At 35.5% G+C, this 11,068-nt stretch overlaps 2 long non-coding RNA genes across 3 annotated transcripts; both read right to left on the reverse strand.

Annotated features, from left to right (window-relative positions):
- Window positions 1-333: 333 nt before the first annotated feature.
- Window positions 334-1,079, reverse strand: LOC129912139 (uncharacterized). Its single transcript, XR_008771755.1, has 3 exons — window positions 868-1,079; window positions 671-810; window positions 334-608 (listed from the first exon to the last, which is right to left on the reverse strand). It is a non-coding gene; the product is annotated as an uncharacterized LOC129912139 (long non-coding RNA).
- Window positions 1,080-3,732: 2,653 nt separating this feature from the next.
- Window positions 3,733-6,460, reverse strand: LOC129910757 (uncharacterized). Of its 2 annotated transcripts, XR_008771550.1 has the most exons (3): window positions 4,393-6,460; window positions 4,197-4,336; window positions 3,733-4,130 (listed from the first exon to the last, which is right to left on the reverse strand). It is a non-coding gene; the product is annotated as an uncharacterized LOC129910757 (long non-coding RNA). The 2 variants fall into 2 exon arrangements; XR_008771549.1 differs by having other exon boundaries at window positions 4,197-6,460.
- Window positions 6,461-11,068: the final 4,608 nt, after the last annotated feature.

The raw sequence follows: 11,068 nt of genomic DNA on the forward strand, positions 1-11,068 counted from the left end.
TATACTTTCTGTATATAAGAATACGTGAAGCAGCTATATCTCTTTCTCGCATGCAAGATGAAATAAATTTCCCCTCCATTAAAAGTACAGAAAAATGTACTTCAAAAGTACATCAGCGAAGCACATCTGGAAGTGCTTCTGATGTACATTTGCCAGTACTTTTTTAGTTACAGAATAATCACTGAAACTTCGAATCTGGAAGTAGGTAATTATGTGGTGAAATTTGTACGTAAAAGGAGTAGTTAGTTCCTTGTGAATCTAAACCTTTTAAAATTACACATGAAATTACAAACAAACTCTGAAGTTGAAACTTTGGTTAGAGATTTAGATTTATTCAGTCGAATTATATAATATCAAAACATACGTCTTGTGTGACACTTTATTTAAGACCACTATGAGAAATGTTGGCGTTGAATTTCTCTAATATCATATCTATCCACACAACTGTTGAGGGGAACAAAATGCATGCCTCGCAATGCGTTTGTAATACGAACTGTGGCGAGCAAGGAGTCTCTGACGTCATTTTTATACCCGATATAGAATTGTTGAATGTTGTTTTTGTCTAGGATTAGAGCGAACACATCAACAAGTGGTCAGAGGGTGCAGACCTGAGAAAAAAAAATAATACTATCAGCTTCACAAAGCGCAGAAGGGAATCTTATTAACTTACACTACAAGTCTGTAAAATGTGGATCACACTAAAGTATTGTAGTCTGTATTAAACATAAGATTCATTTCACTCGTTCTGGATAGCGTGGAGGAACCTTTTGAACTGTAAACTCAGTCATTGATGTCTGGAATTGATCTCCACTAGAAGACAGAAAAAATCAACAACTATATAATTTATCAATTTTAAAATAAACATACCTTTATTTTCCAAATCAATTGGTGGTGGTTTTTGTGACATTTTTTTGGTGGAAATGGTGGTGGAATTTATGTGTCGTGCCGAAGAATTTGTGCGGTAGATTAAAATAAAACAAATAACACTGAGAAGATTATTTATTTTTTAAGTTAAATTGTTCTATTTATCTATCAAATGGAGCACAGAAATGTTCTTTTTTCTTAACTAATATGTTGCTGTGGCTATCAATGTTTCACTAGAAAATATAAAATGCAGGAAAAATCAAATCAATGGCGCGCCGCCATTACAAAAGCGACAAAACTTTGTGCATTGCATACATCGCGCTCTTTTCCTCCCATTTACCAAAGAGTTTATTTTTTTCAGGAGAAACAAAACTACAATATTTTGAGGGGAGAGATTTTGGTAAATAAGGAAACACATACACCTACAAAGTATAGTCTTTGTTGGTGATTGTAATTTCCCCTAAACTACTGAGGTTTGGTTTGCAGGGAATTGGGACAGAAAGGGGTGACCCATAGAATACGTCGTACGACGGATTGCTTTTTGACAGCTCACTTCAAATTCCGAGGTGTGTTCGATATTTTATCGCTGAATGTGCACTAAGGAAGTTCTGATGCAAGAAATTTTTAACTATTATTGTTGTTCTTTTTTTTAATAAAATAAAATGCGCGACTAGATTTCATGTAGGTACTTGCTCTTCAGTTAAAAACAATTTTTAATAACAGATTATCATTTGTAGATATGACTTTGGCATAGTAAAATTGAACTCCACAACAGAATTTGAGTATTTAATTGATATAATTTATAAGATACATCATTAAATGTTACTTTTATTACAATTAATTCACTAATGAATACTGAAATTTCACAACTCATAAAATCGGAGAAGAAATGAACGCAGTTCATTTAGTTCTGAAATTCCCCGGTGTGCACTCTCAAACAGAAAAATGAACAGATCTATTGTTGACAACCAATGTCAAACCATACGACGGATGAAAAAGTAGAAAGTTGGGCAACTTCTTCCGTCGAAACCGTCCGTCTCCGTCCGATCCGTCGCTTATGGGTCGCTTCCCATAAGAACGTGTGTATTTTATCGAGCTGTCAGTCAAAAACTTCGACGGAACGGACGCAACGGATTCTATGGGCTGGGGCCTTGACGTCATTTTTATACTCAACATAGAATTGTTGAATGTTGTTTTTGTCTAGGATTAGAGCGAACACATCTGCAAGTGGTCGGAGGGTGCAGACCTAAATAAACTGAAAAAACTCAGTTATATACTTTCTGTATATACGAATACGTAAAGCAGCTATCTCTTTCTTGCATGCAAGATGAAATAAATTTCCCCTCCATTAAAAGTACAGACAAATGTACTTCAAAAGTACATCTGGAAGTGCTTCTGATGTACATTTGCCAGTACTTTTTTAGCTACAGAATAATCACTGAAACTTCGAATCTGGAAATACGTAATTAAGTGGTGAAATTTGTACCTAAAAGAAGTAGTTTGTTCCTAGTGAATCTAAACCTTTTGAAATTACACATGAAATTACAAATAAACTCTGAAGTTGAATCTTTGGTTAGTGATTTAGATTTATTCAGTCGCATTATATAATATTAAAACATATGTACGTCTTGTGTGGCACTTTACTTCAGGCCACTTTGAGAAATGTTGGCGTTGAATTTCTCTAAAATCTGTCTTTGTTAAACATAAGATTCTGGGTGGCGTGGAGGAACCTTTTGAACTGATGTTGATGTCTGGAATTGATCTCCGCTAGAAGACAGAAAAATCAACAACTACCTATATAATTTATCAATTTTAAAATAAACATACCTTTATTTTCCAAATCAATTGGTGGTGGTTTTTGTGTCATTTTTTTATGATTTTTTTTCTAAATGCACAAGGCTGAGGCTGTGCATTTTGATGGTGGAAATCAATTTTTGTGGCGTGCGAAGAATTTGTGTGGTAGATTGTTTATAGAAAATAGTTTTCACAAATAACAATGAGAAGATAATTTATTTTTTTTAATTAAATTGCTTTATTTTTTATTCTCCAAATGGAGCCCAGAAATTTTTTTTTGCTTAACTAATATGTTGCTGTGGCTATCAGGTTTAACTTGAAAATATAAAATGCAGGAAAAGTGAAATCAAACGCGAGCTCTGCCATTACAAAAGAGACAAAACTTTGTGCATTGCATACATCGCGCTCTTTTCCTCCCATTCACCAAAGAAGAGTTTATTTTTTTCAGGAGAAACAAAACTACTAATTTTTGAGGGGAGAGATTTTGAGATTTTGGTAAATAAGGAAACACATATATCTACAAAAAAGACTTTGTTGGTGGTTTTATTTTCCCCTAAACTACTGAGGTTTGGTTTGCAGAGTTTTCTCATTTAATGTCTTTATACCTAATTTTATGTCCATACTAGCCGACCCAGCCCTCGAAATTCGAGTGCCAACCCAGCAAACGTAGAACTACAGAAAAAACCGGCGAAATATGTACGTAAAAGAAGTACTTCTTTTCCACTGAAAAAAAATAGGAGCTCGGGAAAAAACTCAGTTATATACTTTCTGTATATAAGAATACGTGAAGCATCTATCTCTTTCTTGCATGCAAGATGAAATGAATTTCCCCTCCATTAAGAGTACAGACAAATGTACTTCAAAACTACATCAGCGAAGCACATCTGGAAGTGCTTCTGATGTACATTTTCCAGTACTTTTTTAGCTACAGAAAAACCACTGAAACTCCATATGGCTCCTTGAATCTAGAAGTACGTAATTAAGTGGTGAAATTTGTACGTAAGAGAAGTAGTTTGTTCCTAGTAAATCTAAACCTTTTGAAACTACAAATGAAATTACAGATAAACTCTGAAGTTAAAACTTTGGTTAGAGATTTAGATTTATTCATTCGAATTGTATATCAAAACATGAACGTCTTGTGTGACACTTTACTTCAGACTTCTATGAGGAATGTTGGCGTTGAATTTCTCTTAAATCTTACATCTACGTCAGGAATTTTGGAAATTCTTTATCACTAAACGAAGGAGAGTCGCTTCATCCACACAACTGTTGAGGGGAACAAAATGCTTTCCTCGCAATGTATTTGTAATACGAACTTGCACATCTTGATTGCCACTCGAACAGACTGCATCCAATAGTGTGGCGAGCAAGGAGTCTCTGACGTCATTTTTATACTCAACATAGAATTGTTGAATGTTGTTTTTGTCTAGGATTAGAGCGAACACATCTGCAAGTGGTCGGAGGGTGCAGACCTAAATAAATAAATAAAATAGTACCATCAGCTTCACAAAGAGCAGAAGGGAATCTCTTTAACTTACACTACAAGTCTGTGAAATGTGGATCACACTCAAGTATTGTAATCTCTACTAAACATAAGATTCGTTTCACTCGTTCTGGATGGCGTGGAGGAAAATTTCGAACTGTAAACTCAGTCATTGATGTCTGGAATTGATCTCCACTAGAAGACAGAGAAATCAACAATTATAAAATTTATTAATTTTAAAATAAGCATACCTATATTTTCCAAATCCATAGGTGGTGGTTTTTGTATCAATTAATTTCCATTCGTCGCCGAGTACGGACGTGTTTTTATTTTGCTCCAAATTTACCTTTTTCTTTTATAATTGCTAAAATTCTACTTCTGCTTTGCCCACCAATTTCAATCAGTGTCAAATAAGTGTATCACAACATAATTTGCACTTCTCTATTGTTAGCCCAGTAACACACAAAAAAAAAATAAAAAAATCGAAACAAACTCAACCTCACCCATATCTGTGTCATTAAGTGCAAACGAATTCTCTTAACCTAATTTATTAAAGAAAAAAAGTCATAATAAAATATAAAAAACAATAAAACAATCACCATGTCAAAGTGCAGTGCTTGCAATTCGGAAATCTTTGTCGATCGTGTGTCGTGTGGAGGTCTGTGCGGTAAATTGTATCACCCCAAATGCATCTTAGTCAGCAAAAGGGTGGCGCTTAATATCGTTGAAATTACTTCCAAGTTTGTGTTTTATTGTGATGACTGCAAGAATATTTCGTTGTCCCACATTCTTCTTGCGATTAAATGTGCCAATGATACAGTGAATGAGTCAATTGCTGATTTAAATCATAAATGCACACAAATTGCCAACGAAAATTTCAAAATTGATGGGCTGGTAAAACAATACGACGAACTAGATACCTCAATATCCAGCCTATCAACTTTGATAAAAAAAGTCACGATAATTTGACTAAACAATTATCCGCAATTGACAATTCCTTGAACGATCTAAAACAATCCAAAAATGAATCTAGGGAAGTGATCAAACATTCAATGATTAACGCCAATCCCTTGAAACCCTTTGACTCTCTCCGTGAAGATTTGCAAAACTCGGTCAAAAATATTTTGTCGGGAATAAATTCTATACGGACCGACCTCGACATACACCTCCAAGGCCCCTCGCGAAAAAATAACGACCTTAATCTTATTCTTAGCGATATGAGCAATGATATTGCCGTTACGCGAATTTCTTTGGGGGAAATATCCCATGAACTGAAAACCACCTCCTCCAAAATTGATGACATTCCCGCCCAAATCTATCCCCCGACATCTATTTTTAATACATCTATTGTTAATATTCCACAACCTATAATGCGAACGAATGAAGGTCTTTCCATTTTTGAGGAACTCGCGACAGCAGAAGAAACCTCAAACAACCAAAATCTCAACCCAACCCCAAATATGCAACCGAACCGTGCAAGAACAAAAGGGATCAACAAATTTGGCGTTATGTGGACAAAAAAAGATTGGAACGCTCGAATACAAAAGATGGAAGCTGCAAACAACACTTGGTTCCTACTCAAAAATGCTCCCAAATCAGCAAAAGATGGGTGCGATCTTTCTTCATGAAAAAATACGCTATCGACATTACAAAATGTATACCGATGTCCTCACGTCGATTTAAAATCCTTATACCATCTAAATACATTTGGCTATTTCAACGATCCGGAGGTCTTCAACTTGGCCGCATGCAGCTCTCAACATTCACAGAATCTAATTTAATCCAACCTGAAAAACCTCATATATCCAACAATAATCCTGATTCCAAAACGCCTAAATCTACTAAATCTCAAACACCTAAAAATAATACAGATCCCAACTGGTCATTCAAAACAGGAATTTTCCCTAATTTTTCAAGACCTATTATGAACTCTTTAATCAAACGCCCTATTGCTCTTAAACGGAAGTCCCCTCCGTCCCCATTAAAACCTCCTTCAAAAAGAGTTTTTTTAATGTTTCTCCTTCTGGCCCTGACGTCAGACCTACTGTGATTACCTCTACCTCCAATCCAGCTTCCTCTTCTGAATATCTACCTCACTTCGTCCACTCTCACACATTGAATCCCTCTTCTCCCACCTCTGTTCCAAGTAAACAAACTTCTGACAACACATCCCATCCCAATACTCTAAACTGCAAGATCCCCCAATCGAATGGTTTTCTCAATCCCCTCATTCCACCGGTAGTGAAACTAACAAAACACTTATCGGATACTAGTATAGAAGGACGCTATGTTATGTCTCGTCTTAGGGATCAAAGGATATATAATAAGTGCGTCTCTTTCTAGCCTATCTCCATGATAAACCGGATTCTGTTGTCTTTGAAGGCAAAACCAACACCAATTTAAAAGTCTTGATTTCCCAAGAAGGTCTCCCCATAGAACGAAATGAATTAATGCACATTTACGTTCAATTCCACGAAGGTCTTTCAATTTCACCGTCTCAAGTGGCAAATGATTCATCGTCATTTGCGTCATTTATTGCCTCGAAAAGAGTTTCTCACTTACAAAAATCGCGGTCTGATTTTAAGAACTATTATCGTTCCTAACCCCGTTTCGTGTAACTCGGTGCCTATCTCTCTTAGTCTATATTACCAAAACGTAAGGGGACTAAGATCCAAAACCACAACCGTGTTTCAAAACTCTCAAAACTTGCCTTACGATATCTTCGCCCTGACTGAAACTAATCTCACTTCTGACGTTCTTAACTCTGAACTCTTTACAGCTGAGTTCACAGTGTTTAGAAAAGATGTTAACCCAGGAACACCAGGCCGTGGTGTTCTTATTGCTGTTCGTAATACCCTTGAAACTACTCGCGTAGAAATACCAAATTTAACTGATTTTGAATTTGTCTCAATTAAGATCAACCTATCCAAGAAAAATGTTTTCATCCTCTGCTGTTATATTCGCCCCGCTCAAAAAATATCCTCCTACGAACTTGCAGTTAGTGCCATTGATTTTCTTTTTGAATCTGCCCTTCCTAATGATTTAATATTAGTTTTGGGTGATTTTAATCTTCCAAACTTAACCTGGACTTCATCGGAAGATGAGTTATACTTCGTGCCTCAAAATGTATCCTCAGACATTGAAGAACTGTTATCGGACTGCATGCTTGATTGTGGTCTTTTCCAAATAAATGGAGTTCCAAATTACATGGGAAGATTTCTTGATCTTATTTATTCTTCTGATCCCAATAATTGTGTTGTTTCTGAAAGCTCCCACCTTCTCTCAACCTTAGATCGTTTTCACCCTCCAATAACTGTTTGTTTTTCTTATGAAAATATTAACACCTATGAAGAAGCAATAGGGTCCTATTACAACTTCCGTAAAGCAAATTTTGTCAAACTAAACGATCTTTTAAGCCAAATTGATTTTGATTTCATTTCGATGGGACTTAAAATCGATTTAGCCACAAAAATGTTTTATTCCCTTGTTTCTTGGTGTATTGCTGAATCCGTTCCCCTGTCTCGCAAGAAAAACTTTACTTCGTCTCCACCTTGGTATAATAAAGAATTGTGCCAAATACGTAATAAACGTAATAAACTTTGGAAAATCTACTTAAGTGACAAATCAGTTACAAATCACTCCAATTACATTGTTGCGTATGATCGTTTCTCGCAATTAAATGAACTCCTTTATAATCGCTACCTCATCAACGTAGAAAATAATCTGGTGTCTGACCCTAAATGCTTCTTTAATTTCATAAACACAAAAAGAAAATCTGATGGACTCCCTTCGAGCTTTGTTTTCTGCGATTCCTCTTCTTCCGACCCCACAACAATATCAAACTATTTAGCTTCATTTTTCTCACAATCATATAGCAAAAACCCGTCTGAACCTAACAACACCTATTTTAGCTATTTAAAAGATTGTCCGCAAACATCGTTTGTATCTGTCAAAATAACTAGAGATTTAGTTATTGATAAAATAAATAAGCTAACTGATAATTATAGTCCCGGTCCCGATGGCGTACCTTCCATTCTCCTAAAAAAATGTGTGCGTATTATATCAAAACCACTTACAGACCTTTTCCATTTATCCCTCGCGCAGTGTGTTTTTCCTGATGTTTGGAAAGACTCCTTTATTTTCCCAATTCATAAAAAAGGTCCCAAAAACGCGGTCATAAACTACAGACCAATAGCTAAACTATCGTGTATTCCCAAGCTCTTTGAAAGCTTAGTGTATGACTCAGTCTATTTCCACTGTAAGTCTGTATTCTCACCCGTCCAACACGGTTTTCTTAAAGGAAGATCAACAACAACAAACCTCGTTGAATTTGTCTCCAAAACACTAAATGTTCTTGAAAATGGAAACGAAGTTGACACAGTCTACACGGACTTTGCGAAAGCCTTTGATAAAGTGTCACATAAAATCATTTGTCTTAAACTTGAAGCATTAGGATTTCCACCAAACTTTATTTCTTGGGTAACCTCATACTTGGAGAACCGCGTATATAGAGTTTTGTTTCGTTGCACAATATCTAAACCAATTTTCGCCACATCTGGAGTTCCTCAAGGTAGTCACCTTGGACCTCTTCTTTTTGTTCTTACAGTGAATGATGTGACCGCTATCTTAAAAGACTCTTCCCTTTTAATGTTTGCAGATGATATGAAAATTTTCAAGGAAATTTCAACTCCATCTGACTCTAATCTTCTCCAAAACGACCTTAATCGCTTTTTCAATTGGTGCAAACATAATTTTTTAGATTTGAACATCTTTAAATGCCTTAAAGTTACATACTCCCGAAGACGTACATTAAATTCCTCAAGAATTTACTACTTTTTAAATGAACCCATCCAAATAGCAGAATCCATGTGTGATCTGGGCGTCTTATGTGATAGAATGTTAAATTTTAACTCTCACATTGATCAGATAATTAACAAAGCCAACCGGTCCCTTGGTTTTATTAAACGTTGGTCTAAGGAGTTCAATAATCCGTATGTTACAAAATCCCTTTACATGACATTCGTAAGACCCACTCTTGAATATGCTTCCCAAGTTTGGTCACCTTTTTACGAATATCATTCAAATAGAATTGAAAACGTTCAAAGAAGATTTACTCGTTTCGGTTTACGCGCCCTTCCATGGGAAGATAGATTCAACTTACCCCCATACCATGACCGTCTGAATCTAATTGAATTGCAACCCTTAGTCCAGCGTTGCCAAATAGCCGACATACTCTTTGTCCATCAATTGCTTACAGGAAACATTGACTCATCTTCTCTTCTATGTGAAGTCAACCTAAACACAAATCCCCGAAGTCTCCGCTCTCCACCCTTATTTTACCTTTCCCGTCATCGAACCAATTATGGCCACTTTGAACCTATGTCCAGAATGTTAAGGCACTCGAACGAAGCAATGCCCTCCTTTGACTTCCATTTAAGTAAATCGTCACTTAGAAAAAATCTCCGGAATATCCTGCTGCACTAATCATTCCCATCTCATGCCCCCGATATGAACACCTCCGTCCAAATCCCCTTATTTGTTAAGCCTGGTGTTTAATGTTTAAGTCTTTGGTTTTTGTTTCGTTTTTGTTGTTTCCCATAAAACAACATTAAGGTGGGCCTTAGGGCCCGGTCTTAATACAATAAAAACAACACAAAACAAGAACCAAAAAAAAAAAAAAAAAAAAAAAAAAGTTAAATTAGTCTAAGGTAGTTTAAGTTAGTTTTTAATTAGTTTTAAGTCATAGCTTGTACTAAGCTTAAATAAATAAATAAATCATTTTTTTTATTTTAATTTTTCTAAATGCACAAGGCTGAGGTTGTGCATTTTGATGATGGAAAGAAATGGTGGTGGAATTTTTGTGGCGTGCCGAAGAATTTGTGCTACTACACATTGTGTATTGAAAATAATTTTCACAAATAACACTGATTAGGACGATATTTATTTTTTCAAATTAAATTGTTTTAATTTGGAGCACAGAAATATTTTTTTTTGCTTAGCTAATGTTGCTGTGGCTATCAAGGTTTCACTAGAAATGCAGGAAAATGGCGAGCCGCCATTACAAAAGAGAGAAAACCTTGAGCATTGCATACATCGCACTCTTTTCCTCCCATTTACCAAAGAGTTTATTTTTTTCAGGAGAAACAAAACTACAATATTTTGAGGGGAGAGGTTTTGGTAAATAAGGAAACACATACATCTACAAAGTAAAGACTTTGTTGGTGGTTGTAATTTCCCCTAAACTACTGAGGTTTGGTTTGCAGGGTACAAATAAACTCTGAAGTTGAATCTTTGGTTAGTGATTTAGATTTATTCAGTCGAATTATATAATATTAACACATATGTACGTCTTGTGTGGCACTTTACTTCAGGCCACTTTGAGAAATATTGGCGTTGAATTTCTCTAAAATCTGCCTTTGTTAAACATAAGATTCGTTTCACTGGTTACTGGTTCTGGGTGGCGTGGAGGAACCTTTTGAACTGATGTTGATGTCTGGAATTGATCTCCGCTAGTAGACAGAAAAATCAACAACTATATAATTTATCAATTTTGAAATAAACATACCTTTATTTTCCAAATCAATTGGTGGTGGTTTTTGTGTCATTTTTTTATGATTTTTTTTCTAAATGCACAAGGCTGAGGCTGTGCATTTTGATGGTGGAAATCAATTTTTGTGGCGTGCGAAGAATTTGTGTGGTAGATTGTTTATAGAAAATAGTTTTCACAAATAACAATGAGAAGATAATTTATTTTTTTTAATTAAATTGCTTTATTTTTTATTCTCCAAATGGAGCCCAGAAATTTTTTTTTGCTTAACTAATATGTTGCTGTGGCTATCAGGTTTAACTTGAAAATATAAAATGCAGGAAAAGTGAAATCAAACGCGAGCTCTGCCATTACAAAAGAGACAAAACTTTGTGCATTGC

The sequence above is a fragment of the Episyrphus balteatus genome, chromosome 2, assembly GCF_945859705.1.
Source record: "Episyrphus balteatus chromosome 2, idEpiBalt1.1, whole genome shotgun sequence".
Lineage (NCBI taxonomy): Eukaryota > Metazoa > Arthropoda > Insecta > Diptera > Syrphidae > Episyrphus > Episyrphus balteatus.